The sequence below is a fragment of the Rhinopithecus roxellana genome, chromosome 11, assembly GCF_007565055.1.
Source record: "Rhinopithecus roxellana isolate Shanxi Qingling chromosome 11, ASM756505v1, whole genome shotgun sequence".
In the NCBI taxonomy this organism is placed as follows: domain Eukaryota; kingdom Metazoa; phylum Chordata; class Mammalia; order Primates; family Cercopithecidae; genus Rhinopithecus; species Rhinopithecus roxellana.
In genome coordinates, this window is record NC_044559.1 from 7618759 (window position 1) to 7637733 (window position 18975).

General features: G+C 39.7%; 1 protein-coding gene across 6 annotated transcripts in view; it reads right to left on the reverse strand.

Moving 5' to 3' along the window:
• CCSER2 (coiled-coil serine rich protein 2) overlaps positions 1 to 18975 on the reverse strand; it is a 202995-nt gene that overhangs the window by 158720 nt on the left and 25300 nt on the right. The window contains exon 4 of one of the 6 annotated variants that reach the window (XM_030940765.1): positions 15520 to 15681. The exons of the other annotated variants lie outside the window; for them this stretch is intronic. The gene's annotated coding sequence lies outside the window, so the exon portion shown is untranslated. The remainder of the gene's footprint in view (positions 1 to 15519; positions 15682 to 18975) is intronic. 6 annotated transcript variants of the gene reach the window in all.

Below are 18975 nucleotides of genomic sequence, written 5' to 3' on the forward strand. Positions count from 1 at the left end.
ATAAGAACATGCATCTAATGAAACAAAAGCCCAAAGATGAAAAGACAAAACAGGTAAAGTGGAAAAAAAAGGCTTCAGCGTTAAGGAAACCAATTAAGAAGAGCAATGAATTAAAAAAAAAAAAAAAAAAAGCAAGAAAAAGAACTAAAGACTTAAACAAATGGCAAGGAGAAAAATCTTAAGGTGACAAGGGCATATTAAGGAGGCTAAGTTGGGTGGATAACTTGAGACCAGGAGTGCAAGACCAGCCTGGACAACATGGCGAAACCTCATCTCTACAAAAACTACAAGAATTAGCCAGCCATGGTGGTGCACACCTGTTGTCCCAGCTACTCAGGAGGCTAAAGTGGGAAAATCAACTGAGGCCACGAGGTCGAGGCTGCAGTGAGCTGTGATCAAGCCACTGCATGCCAGCCTGGCTGAAAGAGTGAGACCCTATATCAAAAAAAAAAAAAAAAAAAAAAAAAAGTATTGAGGAGAAAAAAAAGACAAAGATATCAAAAGAATTAGAAAGAAAATGTAGGACAAAGGCTGAACAGAAAGATAATTAGTATCTCTGAAGTAGAGTAACTAACTAAATGGAAGATAAAAGGCAGGAGGACATAATAGAAAATATCCCTAAAATAAAGGTGAAAAAAATCTATGGAAGGAAAAAAAAAATATACCAAATCACAGATGCAAATACATATCCTAGTTAAGTTAAAGAAATATCAAGGATAAAGAAATAATTCTCCAGAAATACAAGTAGAGAAAAAAATCACCTTTAAAAATTTTTTTAAACTTGGAATACACAAAGGAAATAACTGGATATCCTTCCAAAGAAATGCTGGAGCCTCTAGGGATAATTTAATCCTATAGGAATCACATTAATTTTACCTTTAAAATTTATTCTAAATTCACCACTTCCATTCCACAATCTTAGTTCTTATGCTCATCATTTCTTCCTGTACTACTACCAAGGATTCCTACATTTATGTCAAGATTCCAACCTTACTTCTATTCAAACTGTCAGCAGTTATCTTCTTAAAGCACAGACCTGGATCACGTCATTCTACTGATTAAAAACCATCTGTGAGACTAGGAACAACAAAATAAAACCCAAAACTCATTGTACAGGGAGCAAGCTATGCTATTTGATTCTACCTTATCCTTGTTATATACTTAAGTCAAGATATGTTACTTGTCATTCCCCAAAATCCATCCTATATTTTCTATCTTCTATGCCTTTGCTAAAGACCACTTGGAAGATTCTATCCTCAAAGTCCAAAATCACCACATCCACCAACATTTCCAGTTAAAATTAATCTTACATCACTCTCTATTCTCTTCACAGCAATAATATAGCTGAGTTTGTCTTCTAATTGTGTGTATGTCTATTTGACCCACAGGAAAGTAAACCTGCTGAGAACATAAACTAAGTCTTATATATTGTACTTTGAGGTCAGTTACAGGAATACAAATTTAACAGATCCTAAACTTGTAAGTAAATGCATAATCTCTTAATGCAGATTAATTTAACAGTAAGGAAAGACTAAAAAAGAACTTTGTTTTGTGGACCTGTGATTGACTGGTAATAGCTCCCTTGGGCAATATGTTGAAAAAGATTCTGAGGCCAGGCACAGTGGCTCATGCCTGTAATCTCAACAGTTTGGGAAGCTGAGGCGAGGGGATCGCTTGAGCTCAGGAGTTGAAGACCATACTGAGCTACATAATGAGACCTCATCTCCACTAAAAATTTAACATTAAAATTTTTAAAAAACAAAAGGATGCTGAGGTCAAATCTAGCTTCAAATCTGAAGTAGTGACATGATCAAACAGCAATGTTTGCCAGGAGCAGAGCAAGGGACAGTGGCACTATCCATGCCAGACAACTGTCTTCCTCATTTTTTGATAATGGTCTTTTCCACAAAACATCTACAACCACTTTTGGTATAAACATAAGAAAATTGGTATTGATATTACATATTAGGGTCATTTTGCAAATCAATAAATAATACATGTTAAAGACTAAAGAGCCTGTGAATCAGAAAGGCTTTTAACATTTCCCTGCCCGTCACAAGTAGACCACAGAAAGAAAATCATACTCTTTCCCTTCTCTGTGTCTCTATTTTCCTGCCTAAGATGAGGGTAATACATGTTACCTCCCACGAGCATCTTCAGTATTAATAACTCAGAGGCACAAGATGAGCCCGAAAGACATACACACTGTTACTAGTGTTTGTGGTTCCACCATTTGTGGGAGAAAAGAATAATGTTAGAACCTGATTGTGCTATTCTCTATAAAGAATATTGATTTCTAAATGTACAAATAATTGCAACACAAATGACATCAATCATCTTGAACTTTGGTCTTAAGATAAACTAGTCTGACAGCTCCACTATGAAGTTTACGTTATGAATATTATCACTTCATTTGTTGATGAGATACCTTCTGTCTTTAAATGTTCAAGAAAATTTCTCTTATATTTGCTTATAATTTTGAAATAAAATAAAATAGACATTGTGAGTCTGCTTCATTTTGGTAGCCAAGCTGTCTTTGATGCACTCTACCTAATCTGTAATCTGTGAGGTGTCTAAAAAATCCATTCATTAACACTTTGAAAAAATATATGTTGCCTACATCATCTAATGATATAATCTTCTCTGAGACACTTTAGTACCATCTGTGAGCTTTAATTTAATAGTGAACTAGACTAATATCTGGAATAGTGCTTGAAAATGTCAGATTTTTTTTAGTTTCTTTAAGAATAATTTTTTAAAGTATAGCACATTTACAGTATTGGTATTTCATATTTTAAAATTTTTTTTCAGGCCAGGTGGCCTGAAAAATTAGGCTCACACCTGTAATCCCAGCACTCTGGGCAGCCGAAGCAGGCAGATCACCTGAGGTCAGGAGTCCAAGCCCAGCCTAGCCAATATGGTGAAACCCTGTCTCTGCCAAAAATACAAAAATTAGCCAGGTGTGATGGCGCACACCTGTAATCCAAGCTACTCAGGAGGCTGAGGCACAAGAATCATTTGAACCCAGGAGGCAGAGGTTGCAGTGAGCCGAGATCGCACCACTGCACTGCAGCCTGAACAAAAGAGCGAGACTCCATCTCAAAAAAAAATAAAAATTTTTTTTTCAAAAATACTTAGAAATGCCTTGTTTTAAAACCATAAAACAAGTTTCTCACTTTTAAAAGGAATCCAAAACTGAATAAGGGAAAAGCAGCAGCAAATATGATTAAGCACTTACATGATAGGTACCATGCTTACCACTTCATCCTTTTTGTTTAATCTTTATAACATTATAGGGTAGTAGATATCTTCCCATCTTAAATAGCTAAAACCAAGATTCAGAGAGGCTACTATACTTGTCCCAAAGTCACAAATTCATAAACTGTCAAAGAGGATTCAGGTTCAAGTTTACCTGATTCCAGGGCCAATGAAAACTGCCTTCATGACAAAGAAATGAAATACAGTCAGTGGGTCACACAATGATGTTACAGTCAGTGATTTACAACGATGGTCCCAAGAGATTATAGTGGAGCTGAAAAATTCCTATAGCCTAGTGACATGGTAGCCATTGTAACATTGTAATGCAATTACTTTAATTTTTACATATTTATTGTATCCTGTTTGTATAGTGTTTATGAAGTCTATACTAGTGTGCAATGATGTCTTAGGCCTTCACATTCACTCACCACTCACTCACCAACTCATCCAGAGCAACTTTCAGTTCTGCAAGCTCCATTCAAGTGCCCTATACAGGTATACCACCATTTTCTCTCTTTTATATAGTATTTTTATTGTACCTTTTCTATGTTTAGATAACTTTAGATAAACTATTCCTTACCATTGTGTTATAACTGCCTACAGCATATATATATATATACAGTATATACAGTAATATGCTGCACAAGTTTGTAGCCTACGAGCAAGATAGTATACCATATAGCCTTGGTGTATAGTAGGCTATACCATCTGTGTCTGTGTAAGTATACTCTCTGATGTTCGCAGAACAACAATGGCCTAACGAGACATTTCTCAGAACAGATCCCCTTCGTTAAGCGATGCATGCCTGTATTCTGAGAAGCTTACTGTCAGCAAGGGACAAGAATGAAGGAAGGGACTGAATGGCTAATGTCAGAGGAGAAGCATAAAGACGGCAAAGGACCTAGGTATTAATTACAGAAATTTAGCAGAACAGTAAGAGCTGTCACTTTTTCAAACTCCTTTCATATCCATTACCTCATCATCTGAGGAACCACCCACTCACTGTCTTTTTCTAGTTTTTCAAATAGTTTTTTAGAAGGTATAAACTGTCTGCGTTTTAGGGGTTTAAACAGACATAAACTCACTACTAAGTACAAGAGCAATTAACTGAACAACAGTACTGATGACTACACACGTATAAGCAGTTACTTCTGAAATTGGCTTTCACATTCAGACAACTAGATCAGAATTTAAAGTGATTTTTTTTAACCTTGTGTTACTCAACTACTTCTTTCATATCCCCTTTTCCCATTTTTTCCTGGCTATCATCTGTGGCATAAGCTGACTCAAAGGCTTGATTATAGCAATTAAATAAGCAGCCAGGCATGGTGGCTCATCATGCCTGTAATCAGAGCACTTTGGGAGGCCAAGGCAGGAGGATCACCTGAGGTCAGGAGTTTGAGACCAGCCTGGCCAACATGGTAAAACCCCATCTCCACTAAAAATAAAAAATAAAAAAAATAAAAAAATTAGCTGGGCATGGTGGCAGGTGCCTGTAATCCTAGCTACTTGCGAGGCTGAGGCTACAGCATCACTTGAACCCTAAAGACAGAGAGTTGCAGTGACCGAAGATTGCGCCATTGCACTTCAGCCTAGGTGACAAGAGTGAAACTCCATCTCTAAAATAAAATAAAATACCAATTAGATAAGCAAAAATGACAACTTTAGCCAAAGTAAAGGTTTAAAACAGTGCACTTACTTCCAGATTCTTCAAGACTTTAAAGAGGACATGCCATGCTCAACACAAAGGCTCTATAATATTGTATCAACATGACCTTTCTGTGCTCCAGCTACAACTTCATTTTCACTCACATAAATGGAGTTCAAAGTAACTTGTAAAAGTTAGGCTCACAAGGAATTTGTGTTTTAAGAACATTAAATTCTTATTGTTATTATGCAGATCCAATGTGTATTACTTCCTGAAATTTAAATTTAAAAGAACAAAAATACTAACAAGTAAAGAGGAACCAGAAGTTCCCCTGGCCAAACCATAAAACTTTCTCCCTCCAAATTTTACCAGTTGGTATGGGAACACAAAACTCAAATACCTGTGGGGCATGCAAATATCATTAATGTGCAGAGGGCTAGTGCCAAACTACATGAATACTGACCCATATACTGCCTTTTAAAATAGTAGACAAGTACAACAATTAAGTACACACATTTCGCAAACACCAGGTCAAATCACAAGCAAACATTTAACATTTCAGTCTATATAGGATTTGTTTGAGCAAAGTTCCCTAAATTAAATTAAATGGGCAGTAGGGACTAAGCCATAGAAAGTCCAGCATCAGGAATAAGAGTAACAGGAGTAACATTCACATGGACGGAAGACTACGAGGCCATAAATTCACTAATGGCACATACTGGGTTTGATTCACCAGAATACATTACTGAAGTCCAAGCTTGCTCAGTATATGACAAACAGTAATACCCAAACATGAAACATTTTGTAAAGATCTACATACATTAGAATTATAGTTTCATAGAAAAATGTTAGTGAGGCCAGGCAGGAGAATCACTTGAATCCAAGAGGCAGAGGTTGTGGTGAGATGAGATCGCACCATTGCACTCTAGCCTGGGCAACAAGAGCGAAACTCCATCTCAAAAAAAAAAAAGAAAAATGTTAGTGGTAGTTTCCACATAATAGAATACAACATGGTAATGAAGACCTAATTATTGTTATACGCAACAATACAGATAAAACTAACAGGCTCCTTTAAACAAGAGAATCCAGAGACTTGAAGATAAATATAGTGTGATTCCATTTATATGAAGGTCAGATTTCCATTTTTGATGTAAAAAGTTGCAATTAATTTCACTCCTACCTAAAAACCTGGAAGAGCCAGATAATCTTCAAAATCATAACCTTTCATAAGCCCATCAGAAAGCTGATATTGTAAGGCAACTAAGTAAACCAAATTCCAAAGGGAGACAAGCTCCTCCAAGAAGAGATGGGACATTTAACAGTTTCACTTTTGGCTGAGCATAAGAGACAGAAATGACCACCACAAAAAGGAGTAATAAGCTAACATTTTAACGTCTGCTTAAAAGCCAAATGTGGACTAGCACAACAGCAAGCTCCTCCTCCTAGTATTCAAGAGAAACATATGAGAAAGCCCCCTCTTAATGGCACAGGCATGCAGGAGGTGATCAAAGGCTGCACTGAAACAAATACAAAGCCTCTCACTTCCCTGCCTCCTTCTGTTCTCTGAAGCAAAAGCCTTAAACTGCTGGGGAAGCCTTAAATTGCAGCAAGACTTCTCACCCAGGGGCACAGGAAAAAATCCAGTGCATCTGGGGGAAACAGAATAGAATGTAAGAAATGTTCGGTTGATCGATTTATGTGACAGTAAGGTCAAGAACTGATTAAACTAATTATGATAATATGCGTTAGAATGCAACAGTGGTTCCACAGTGCTTGTGTGTATCAGAATCACCCCGCAGACTTCATTAAAACAAGATCTCTGGACTCCACTCCCAGAGTTTCTGAATCAACATATCTAAGGTAAAGCCTTAGGAAAAAGTACTTTTTACAAGTTTCCAGGTGATGTTGATTCTGCCAATCTGGAGTTCATATGTTGAAAATCCCTGGGACAGAGATTAACTCTGCAAGAGGGGGCTAACTGAAAAGGGGTTGACTGAGATGTTGGCAACTTGATCTGGACGGTGTAAAATTCACCAAGAGTACATCATTTAAGATTTACATATTTTGGCCGGGCACGGTGGCTCACGCCTGCAATTCCCAGCACTTTGGGAGGCCGAGGCGGGCGGATCACAAGGTCAGGAGATAGAGACCATCCTGGCTAACGCGGTGAAAGCCCATCTCTACTCAAAATACAAAAAATTAGCCAGGTGTGGTGGCGCACGCCTATAGTCCCAGCTACTCCGAAGGCTGAGGCAGGAGAATAGCATGAACCCGGGAGGCGGAGCTTGCAGTGAGCCAAGATCGCACCACTACACTCCAGCCTGGGCAGGAAAAAAAAAAAAAAAAAAAGATTTACGTATTTTGTAGTATGTAAGTTATGCTTCATTTTTTAAAACTTCTCTTAAAAAATTAAAAGCCTCAAACTCCTTCTAATCCTATAAAGAGTAAAAATAAGCCTTATTGTGAAGACAACTTATTCTACAAATTGATAAAAAGAATTAAGCATGTATCCTCTTCCTGTATTTCAAAGTAATCAAAAAACTGACAGAAAATCTTCTTTATAGAAGAATCACAACTAATAAATACAGAAAAAAATGATGGAATCACAAAGTAAGAAAATCTGAAACACTCCATTAAATATCAAAACACCCCTCAAGAAAGGCAGTGTGACAGCTAAAACTGAAACTATTAAAAGGTGAGTGGTAAGTAACACTAGGGGTGAATTATGCTGTTTTCTCTACATATTATGTTTGAAAGCATCCATATGTAATTTTCATTTAAAAAAGTAAACCCCGGCTGGGCACAGTGGCTAACGCCTGTAATCCCAGCACTTTAGGTGGTCGAGACAGGTGATCACCTGAGGTCAGGAGTTCCAGACCAGCCTGGCCAACATGGTGAAACCACATCTCTACTAAAAATACAAAAATTAGCTGGGTGTGGCGGCGGGTGCCTATAATCCCAGCTACTTGGGAGGCTGAGGCAGGAGAATCACTTGAACTCGGGAGAGAGAAGTTGCAGAGAGCTGAGATTGCACAACTGCACTCCAGCCTGGACAACAGAGTGAGACTCCATCTCAGAAAATAAAATAAAAATAAAAAAGTAAACCCCAAATAAGGACGCTTTCAATAGGGAAAGAGATATGAAATAAATTTCGGCACATTCCACATTATCCTCCTTCTCTTGGCATTCATTTTCATTTTCTCTCTCAGGAGCACCTGCATACTCCCATTCAGAGAACTCCCAAACCCTGGATCTCTACATTTAACTCCTCCTACAAAAGACAAAGGATTCTTGAATTAGCAAAAGCATAAACTTCTAACTAATCTGACCAAGGCTGATCAGCAGTATCAATAACACCTAGAAACGTCTTAAAAATAGATTTTCTAAGGCCTTACCTTAGATATAGTGTTCAGCAATTCTGTAGAGCCCAGAGATCTTGTTTTAATGAAGTCTTCCAGGTGATTCTGATACACACAAATACTGTGGCACCACTGCTCTATTCTAACCCCTATTATCGTAATTAGTTTAACCTGTTCTTGACCTGCCCCTCACATAAATGTAAACATTTTTTACATTCCATTCTGTTTCCCCCAGATACAATGGACCCTTCAGAATTGCAGGTGCACCAGGGTCCCCTCCCAGTTCCACAACTGTATAAAACACTATTGGTACAATAATGCCTGAATTAACTCATCCTTGGGGAATTAAGTAATCCTTTGGACATAAAGCACTTTTTAAAAAGAAAAAAAAAAGTTGGGAAAAAAAAGCGTACGTCCTGAAAATCAGAAGTTCCTGGCCTTGAGTCATTTCCAGTGGGAGAAGGTTACAGGAATCTTTCTGAAGAGCAAACTTCACAAAGCAAAGCAGGGTCCTAGGACCAGGAGACAGTAAATGCCTAGGTTCACAGGTCCCACACACAGAAATTCCTCTACTTTCAACTCATAAGGTTCTGTACATATGAACAAAGCAACCAACCGAAATAAAAGTTTCTCAGCAATGCCTGACACCAAAGGAAGATGTTAGCAATTGTTTACAGAAAGAATTTATGAACAGCTTTTCAGAACTTGAACTGTTTGTAAATAAATGAATTTCTGTACCTGAAAAGAGTGGAGATGGTGGAGGAGGAAATAGTTGAGGCAATCACATTACGTGTTTGTGTCTGTGTATTATATATATACATATATATATGTGTGTGTATATATATATAAAGATAGGGTCTCACTGTCACCCAAGCTGGCGTGCAGTGGTGGTATCACAACTCACTGCAGTCTCAACTCTTGGGCTCAGGTGATCTGCCCACCTCAGCCTCCCAACATACATACAATATATTTGAATTTAGACAAAGTAAAATTACTTTCCAGAGCTAGAGGAACATTAATGGTGTAGGTGATTCCACTCATCATTCCACTCTATAAAAATATAAAGTGAACATATAGGAAAAGACATGAATCTCTTTCTCCCTCAGTAAGTCTCAGTTTACACATGCTTGGCACAGTATGAGCAAATTTTCTTTTTTTTTTTTTTTTTTTTCTGGCTTTTTTTTTTATTTTTATTATACTTTAAGTTCTAGGGTACATGTGCATAATGTGCAGGTTTGTTACATAGGTATACTTATGCCATTTTGGTGTGCTGCACCCATCAACTCGTCAGCACCCATCAATTCATCATTTATATCATGTATAACTCCCCAATGCATCCCTCCCTCCTCCCCCCTCCCCATGATAGGCCCCAGTGTGTGATGTTCCCCTTCCCGAGTCCAAGTGATCTCATTGTTCAGTTCCCACCTATGAGTGAGAATATGCGGTGTTTGGTTTTCAGTTCTTGTCACAGTTTGCTAAGAATGATGGTTTCCAGCTGCATCCATGTCCCTACAAAGGACGCAAACTCATCCTTTTTTATGGCTGCATAGTATTCCATGGTGTATATGTGCCACATTTTCTTAATCCAGTCTGTCACAGATGGACATTTGGGTTGATTCCAAGTCTTTGCTATTGTGAATACTGCTGCAATAAACATACGTGTGCATGTGTCTTTGTAGTAGAATAATTTATAATCCTTTGGGTATATACCCAGTAGTGGGATGACTGGGTCATATGGTACATCTAGTTCTAGATCCTTGAGGAATTGCCATACTCTTTTCCATAATGGTTGAACTAGTTTACAATCCCACCAACAGTGTAAAAGTGTTCCTATTTCTCCACATCCTCTCCAACACCTGTTGTTTCCTGACTTCTTAATGATTGCCATTCTAACTGGTGTGAGATGGTATCTCATTGTGGTTTTGATTTGCATTTCTCTGATGGCCAGTGATGATGAGCATTTTTTCATGTGTCTGTTGGCTGTATGAATGTCTTCTTTTGAGAAATGTCTGTTCATATCCTTTGCCCACTTTTTGATGGGGTTGTTTGTTTTTTTCTTGTATATTTGTTTGAGTTCTTTGTAGATTCTGGATATTAGCCCTTTGTTAGATGAGTAGGTTGCAAAAATTTTCTCCCATTCTGTAGGTTGCCTGTTCACTCTGATGGTAGTTTCTTTTGCTGTGCAAAAGCTCTTTAGTTTAATTAGATCCCATTTGTCAATTTTGGCTTTTGCTGCCATTGCTTTTGGTGTTTTAGACATGAAGTCCTTGCCCATGCCTATGTCCTGAATGGTACTACCTAGATTTTCTTCTAGGGTTTTTATGGTATTAGGTCTAACATTTAAGTCTCTAATCCATCTTGAATTAATCCTCGTATAAGGGGTAAGGAAAGGATCCAGTTTCAGCTTTCTACTTATGGCTAGCAAATTTTCCCAGCATCATTTATTAAATAGGGAATCCTTTCCCCATTTCTTGTTTCTCTCAGGTTTGTCAAAGATCACATGGCTGTAGATGTGCGGTATTATTTCTGAGGACTCTGTTCTGTTCCATTGGTCTATATCTCTGTTTTGGTACCAGTACCATGCTGTTTTGGTTACTGTAGCCTTGTAGTATAGTTTGAAGTCTGGTAGCGTGACGCCTCCAGCTTTGTCCTTTTGACTTAGGATTGTCTTGGCAATGCGGGCTCTTTTTTGGTTCCATATGAACTTTAAAGCAGTTTTTTCCAATTCTGTGAAGAAACTCATTGGTAGCTTGATGGGGATGGCATTGAATCTATAAATAACCTTGGGCAGTATGGCCATTTTCACGATATTGATTCTTCCTATCCATGAGCATGGTATGTTCTTCCATTTGTTTGTGTTCTCTTTTATTTCACTGAGCAGTGGTTTGTAGTTCTCCTTGAAGAGGTCCTTTACATCCCTTGTAAGTTGGATTCCTAGGTATTTGATTCTCTTTGAAGCAATTGTGAATGGAAGTTCATTCCTGATTTGGCTCTCTGCTTGTCTGTTACTGGTGTATAAGAATGCTTGTGATGTTTGCACATTAATTTTGTATCCTGAGACTTTGCTGAAGTTGCTTATCAGCTTAAGGAGATTTTGGGCTGAGACGATGGGGTTTTCTAAATATACAATCATGTCATCTGCAAACACGGACAATTTGACTTCTTCTTTTCCTAACTGGATACCCTTGATTTCTTTCTCTTGCCTGATTGCCCTAGCCAGAACTTCCAACACTATGTTGAATAGGAGTGGTGAGAGAGGGCATCCCTGTCTTGTGCCAGTTTTCAAAGGGAATTTTTCCAGTTTTTGCCCATTCAGTATGATATTAGCTGTGGGTTTGTCATAAATAGCTCTTATTATTTTGAGGTACGTTCCATCAATACCGAATTTACTGAGCGTTTTTAGCATGAAGGGCTATTGAATTTTGTCAAAAGCCTTTTCTGCATCTATTGAGATAATCATGTGGTTCTTGTCTTTGCTTCTGTTTATATGCTGGATTACGTTTATTGATTTGCGAATGTTGAACCAGCCTTGCATCCCAGGGATGAAGCCTACTTGATCATGGTGGATAAGCTTTTTGATGTGCTGCTGAATCCGGTTTGCCAGTATTTTATTGAGGATTTTTGCATCGATGTTCATCAGGGATATTGGTCTAAAATTCTCTTTTTTTGTTGTGTCTCTGCCAGGCTTTGGTATCAGGATGATGTTGGCCTCATAAAATGAGTTAGGGAGGATTCCCTCTTTTTCTATTGATTGGAATAGTTTCAGAAGGAATGGTACCAGCTCCTCCTTATACCTCTGGTAGAATTCAGCTGTGAATCCATCTGGTCCTGGACTTTTTTTTTGTGGGTAGGCTATTAATTGTTGCCTCAATTTCAGAGCCTGCTATAGGTCTATTCAGGGATTCAACTTCTTCCTGGTTTAGCCTTGGGAGAGTGTAAGTGTCCAGGAAATTATCCATTTCTTCTAGATTTTCTAGTTGATTTGCGTAGAGGCGTTTATAGTATTCTCTGATGGTAGTTTGTATTTCTGTGGGGTCAGTGGTGATATCCCCTTTATCATTTTTTATTGCATCTATTTGATTCCTCTCTCTTTTCTTCTTTATTAGCCTTGCTAGCGGTCTGTCAATTTTGTTGATCTTTTCAAAAAACCAACTCCTGGATTCATTGATTTTTTGGAGGGTTTTTTGTGTCTCTATCTCCTTCATTTCTGCTCTGATCTTAGTTATTTCTTGCCTTCTGCTAGCTTTTGAATGTGTTTGCTCTTGCCTCTCTAGTTCTTTTAATTGTGATGTTAGAGTGTCAATTTTAATCTTTCCTGCTTTCTCTTGTGGGCATTTAGTGCTATAAATTTCCCTCTACACACTGCTTTAAATGTGACCCAGAGATTCTGATATGTTGTATCTTTGTTCTCATTGGTTTCAAAGAACATCTTTATTTCCGCTTTTATTTCGTTATGTACCCAGTAGTCATTCAGGAGCAGGTTGTTCAGTTTCCATGTAGTTGAGCGGTTTTGATGGAGTTTCTTAGTCCTGAGTTCTAGTTTGATTGCACTGTGGTCTGAGAGACAGTTTGCTATAATTTCTGTTCTTGTACATCTGCTGAGGAGTGCTTTACTTCCAATTATGTAGTCAATTTTGGAATAAGTGCGATGTGGTGCTGAGAAGAATGTATATTCTGTTGATTTGGGGTGGAGAGTTCTAGAGATGTCTATTAGGTCCGCTTGGTGCAGAGATGAGTTCAATTCCTGGATATCCTTGTTAACTTTCTGTCTCGTTGATCTGTCTAATGTTGACAGTGGAGTGTTGAAGTCTCCCATTATTATTGTATGGGAGTCTAAGTCTCTTTGTCTCTAAGGACTTGCTTTATGAATCTGGGTGCTCCTGTATTGGGTGCATATATATTTAGGAGAGTTAGCTCTTCCTGTTGAATTGATCCCTTTACCATTATGTAATGGCCTTCTTTGTCTCTTTTGATCTTTGATGGTTTAAAGTCTGTTTTATCAGAGACTAGGATTGCAACCCCTGCTTTTTTATGTTCTCCATTTGCTTGGTAGATCTTCCTCCATCCCTTTATTTTGAGCCTATGTATGTCTCTGCATGTGAGATGGGTCTCCTGAATACAGCAGACTGATGGGTCTTGACTCTTTATCCAGTTTGCCAGTCTGTGTCTTTTAATTGGCGCATTTAGTCCATTAACATTTAAGGTTAATATTGTTATGTGTGAACTTGATCCTGCCATTATGATATTAACTGGTTATTTTGCTCGTTAGTTGATGCAGTTTCTTCCTAGCCTCGATGGTCTTTACATTTTGGCATGTTTCTGCAATGGCTGGTACTGGTTGTTCCTTTCCATGTTTAGGGCTTCCTTCAGGGTCTCTTGTAAGGCAGGCCTGGTGGTGACAAAATCTCTAAGCATTTGCTTATCTGTAAAGGATTTTATTTCTCCTTCACTGATGAAACTTAGTTTGGCTGGATATGAAATTCTGGGTTTAAAATTCTTTTCTTTAAGAATGTTTAATATTGGCCCCCACTCTCTTCTGGCTTGTAGAGTTTCTGCCAAGAGATCTGCTGTTAGTCTGATGGGCTTCCCTTTGTGGGTAACCCGACCTTTCTCTCTGGCTGCCCTTAAGATTTTTTCCTTCATTTCAACTTTGGTGAATCTGGCAATTATGTGTCTTGGAGTTGCTCTTCTGGAGGAGTATCTTTGTGGCGTTCTCTGTATTTCCTGAATTTGAATGTTGGCCTGCCCTACTAGGTTGGGGAAGTTCTCCTGGATGATATCCTGAAGAGTGTTTTCCAACTTGGTTCCATTTTCCCCCTCACTTTCAGGCACCCCAATCAGACGTAGATTTGGTCTTTTTACGTAATCCCATACTTCTTGCAGGCTTTGTTCATTTCTTTTTCTTCTTTTTTCTTTTGGTTTCTCTTCTCGCTTCATTTCATTCATTTGATCTTCAATTGCTGATACTCTTTCTTCCAGTTGATCGAGTCTGTTACTGAAGCTTGTGCATTTGTCACGTATTTCTCGTGTCATGGTTTTCATCTCTGTCATTTCTTTTATGATCTTCTCTGCATTAATTAGTCTAGCTGTCAATTCTTCCACTCTTTTTTCAAGATTTTTAGTTTCTTTGCGCTGGGTACGTAATTCCTCCTTTAGCTCTGAGAAGTTTGATGGACTGAAGGCTTCTTCTCTCATCTTGTCAAAGTCATTCTCTGACCAGCTTTGATCCGTTGCTGGCGATGGGCTGCGCTCCTTTGCAGGGGGAGATGCGCTCTTATTTTTTGAATTTCCAGCTTTTCTGCCCTGCTTCTTCCCCATCTTTGTGGTTTTATCTGTCTCTGCTCTTTGATGATGGTGACCTACTGATGGGGTTTTGGTATAGGTGTCCTTCCTGTTTGATAGTTTTCCTTCTGACAGTCAGAAGGACTGTCTGTTGGTCTGTTAGAGATTGCCTGAGGTCCACTCCAGACCCTGTTTGCCTGGGTATCAGCAGCAGAGGTTGCCGAAGATAGAATATTGCTGAACAGCGAGTGTACCTGTCTGATTCTTCCTTTGGAAGTTTCCTCTCAGGGGTGTACTCCACCCTGTGAGGTGTGGGGTGTCAGACTGCCCCTAGTGGGGGATGTCTCCCAGCTAGGCTACTCAGGGGTCAGGGACCCACCTGAGCAGGCAGTCTGTCCATTCTCAGATCTCAACCTCCGCGTTGGGAGATCCACGGCTCTCCCCAAAGCTGTCAGACAGAGTCGTTCGAGTCTGCACCGGCCCCCGCTGCTTCCCCTGTTGGTCTTCAGCTGTGCGCTGTCCCCAGAGGTGGAGTCTACAGAGACAGGCAGGCTTCCTTGAGCTGCTGTGAGCTCCACCCAGTTCGAGCTTCCCAGCGGCTTTGTTTACCTACTTAAGCCTCAGCAATGGCGGGCACCCCTCCCCCAGCCTCGCTGCTGCCTTGCGGATAGATCGCCGCAGACTGCTGTGTTAGCAGTGAGGGAGGCTCCGTGGGTGTGGGACCCTCCCGGCCAGGTGTGGGATATATTCTCCTGGTGTGCCTGTTCGCTTAAAGCACAGTATTGGGGTGGGAGTTACCCGATTTTCCAGGTGTTGTGTGTCTCAGTTCCCCTGGCTAGGAAAACGGATTCCCTTCCCCCTTGTGCTTCCAGGAGAGGAGATGCCTCGCCCTGCTTCAGCTCTCGCTGGTCAGGCTGCAGCAGCTGACCAGCACTGATTGTCCGGCACTCCCTAGTGAGATGACCCCAGTACCTCAGTTGAAAATGCAGAAATCACCGGTCTTCTGTGTCGCTCACGCTGGGAGTTGGAGACTGGACGCAAATTTTCAAGAGTGAGATACTACTATCTGAAAACGGGTATTTTTTGCAGAAGCCAACTCTCTGAACTGACCAACTCTTTGGTACTCAATCAAAGCTGCAAGAAAAGATAACCAGGTTAAACTTAAGTCACCACCTGGTTTCTCAAGGGCAATTTCAACTATACAAGATTTTTTTTTTTTTTTTTTTTTTTGAGATGGAGTCTCGCTCTGTCGCCCAGGCTGGAGTGCGGTGGCTGGATCTCAGCTCACTACAAGCTCTGCCTCCTGGGTTTACTCCATTCTCCTGCCTCAGCCTCCCGAGTAGCTGGGACTACAGGCACCCGCCACCTTGCCTGGCTAGTTTTTTGTATTTTTTAGTAGAGACGGGGTTTCACCCTGTTAGCCAGGATGGTCTCGATCTCCTGACCTCGTGATCCGCCCGTCTCAGCCTCCCAAAGTGCTGGGATTACAGGCTTGAGCCTCCGCACCCGGCAACTATACAAGATTTTTAAACTCCATGCTAACTTTAGACCCTAACCTCACCCAAAATGTCCTATTTCGTAGTTATCTATGTCTTCCAAACCACTGTAGGCAGGGGAAAACAGAGGTGAGCAACTCAAGAGGCATGTGTGTTCTTTACTGTCTAGGTGGCTAAATTCCACCTAATGGGAAAGGAAAAAACTCATACTTAAAATCATGCATTAAACCACATTCTCTTCTTCAACAGAACTACTATATGCTTTCCATAACACCATTATGTTACCCATAAAAGCATTATTTGCCTACTAAATATTTACTGAACATCCATTATGTGCCAATAACTGCACAAGTTATTGTGGATACAGTTGTCACAGACAGATATGAACCTTGCACTCCTAGAGCTAATGGCCCAGCAAAGACTAGACATTTAAAATCACAAAAATATGGCCAAGTGCAGTGGCTCACGCCTGTAATCCTAGCACTTTGGGAGACCGAGGCAGGCAAATCACGAGGTCAGGAGATCAAGACCATCCTGGCTAACACAGTGAAACCCCGTCTCTACCAAAAATACAAAAAAATTAGCCGGGCGTGGTGGTGGGTACCTGTAGTCCCAGCTACTCGGGAGGCTGAGGCAGGAGAATGGCGTGAACCCGAGAGGCGGAGCTTGCAGTGAGCCAAGATCGTGCCACTGCACTCCAGCCTGGGCGACAGAGTGAGAGTCTGCCTCAAAACACACACACACACACACACACACACACACACACACACACACACAAATATAATTAATGTCATAAAAAAGAAGTATGAGGACATACACTGGGAAGCAAGTCCAATGGAGGGAAAAGGGAGCTAGGGATTTTTCAGGGTTTCTATGGACAGTGTAGCTAGTCATCAGCCTCAATTATTCCACTAATTGTAAAGGTTTATGCCTGATTTGTTGGAGTTCTGAGACTCACTGATCCCACAAAACCATGGTCTCACCAACAAGTGTTTGCATATATAGTCTTGTGTCTGAAATGCACTACCCCTCACCCTTCACACATTCTTCATGGTATCAAACCACCTTTGCAGAAGCCAAACCCACCAGCCTCAGATGTGGGCTCTTGTTTCTTATCAACACACCAAGTAATGCTCCTCAGACCACTCAAAGTTTATTTTCCATCCACTGGAGGCCAAGTTCTTTGAGAACACAGACTGACTTTCATTCATCTGCTGCCTCAGTCAAGCCCTAAGACATAGGCTGGCACCTAACTGGCTTTTTACAAATGTAGGTTAAAAGCAAGAATAAACAGCATATTCCTTAATAGTGTCTTGCTAGGTATTTTACTAATTTTTACCTCAAATTTACATTATCAACACATCTATATACATATACACACACACACACATGCATAAAGCATAACAGCTTATCACACAATTGGCGGTATATTTCAATTAATATATGAGGTCCTATAGAACTGGTTTACAAGCTCCTATTTATAGGTTCCTGTTTACATAAGTAAAACAGGTACTAATACTGATTTTTTTCCACCTCTCCACAAACTACACTGAGTTACTAACCCTAATGAAGAAACCTAATCTCTTCCCTGACAGCTTCCTTCTTAATAATGTATTCTAATTTAGAATCTCAATCTCTACGCATATCCACGACACCTACTTCTTTCATTTTTTTGAAGAAGGAACTTAAAACTTTTGGCATAAAATATATTTTAAAAAAAATACTAAATTACAAAAGAAATGGAGTATGGCACAGTTTTAATCTCAGTATGACTCTTTAAATGTTCTTTAAATGTTGCTCTTTAAATGTTGTGCTCTTTAAATGTTGACTCCCTATATGATTTAGTTACAAAATGTTTTAGATAATTGCTCACACAACTCTTAATAGCAACTAGGATACCCATACCTTAACATATTTTAAAAGTAAAAATCCTTAAAATAGTTAACAGTATTTAACCAATTCCCAGAGTACTGACACTGAGAATCTGCTTGATTTGCCAAATACCAAAGTGACTAAAGTTAGCTGCAATGTTTGCATCTATAAATTAATTATAATGACCATCAAATATCTTATTGTGCTTAGGACTAACATAACTTCTTCCTTTGTAGAGAGGGCACACTTAATCCACTGCAAACCTCTACCTCAGATTAATACAACACTTTTTTCTTTTTTTTTTTTTTTTTTGAGACAGAGTTTCGCTCTTGTCACCCAGGCTGGAATGCAATGGCATGATCTCGACCCACCGCAACCTCCGCCTCCTGGGTTCAAGTGATTCTCCTGCCTCAGCCTCCCAAGTAACTGGGATTACAGGCACCTGCCACCACGCCCAGCTAACTTTTGTATTTTTAGTTGAGACAGGGTTTCACCATGTTGGTCAGGCTGGTCTCAAACTCGTGACCTCAGGTGATCCACCCGCCTCAGCCTCCCAAAGTGCTAGGATTACAGGTGTGAGCCACGGTGCCCAGCCACAACACTTTTTTATTAAGTGACTATAAGACAAGATCCTGAAAAGTAAAGAAGGTACATACAGTACTTGCCATAAGCAGCTTATGATCTGGTAAAGGAAGAAATGCTGTTATTACAACAATGACTTAAAACACATTCATTCAGTCATTAAACATTTATTGAAAGCCTATTATCAATCAGGCTGTGAGACAGAGGTTGTGGATAAAATAAGACCTTCCAATATAAGGGAAAAGACATGCAGACAAGAGAAGGGGAATGAAGTACTATAACTGCTAGAGTAGAGTATATGGGGTAGCACATGGAGGAACAAAAAAGAAAGTGCTTAACTGGGAGAGAGGGATAACATAAATGGTTTCGTAGAGGAGGCAATGCTTGAGCTGAGTCTGAAAAGATAAATAGTAAATAGAAATACAGACACTGAACGTGAAAAAACAATATAGCCTAAGAGCATAAACAAAAGCATGGA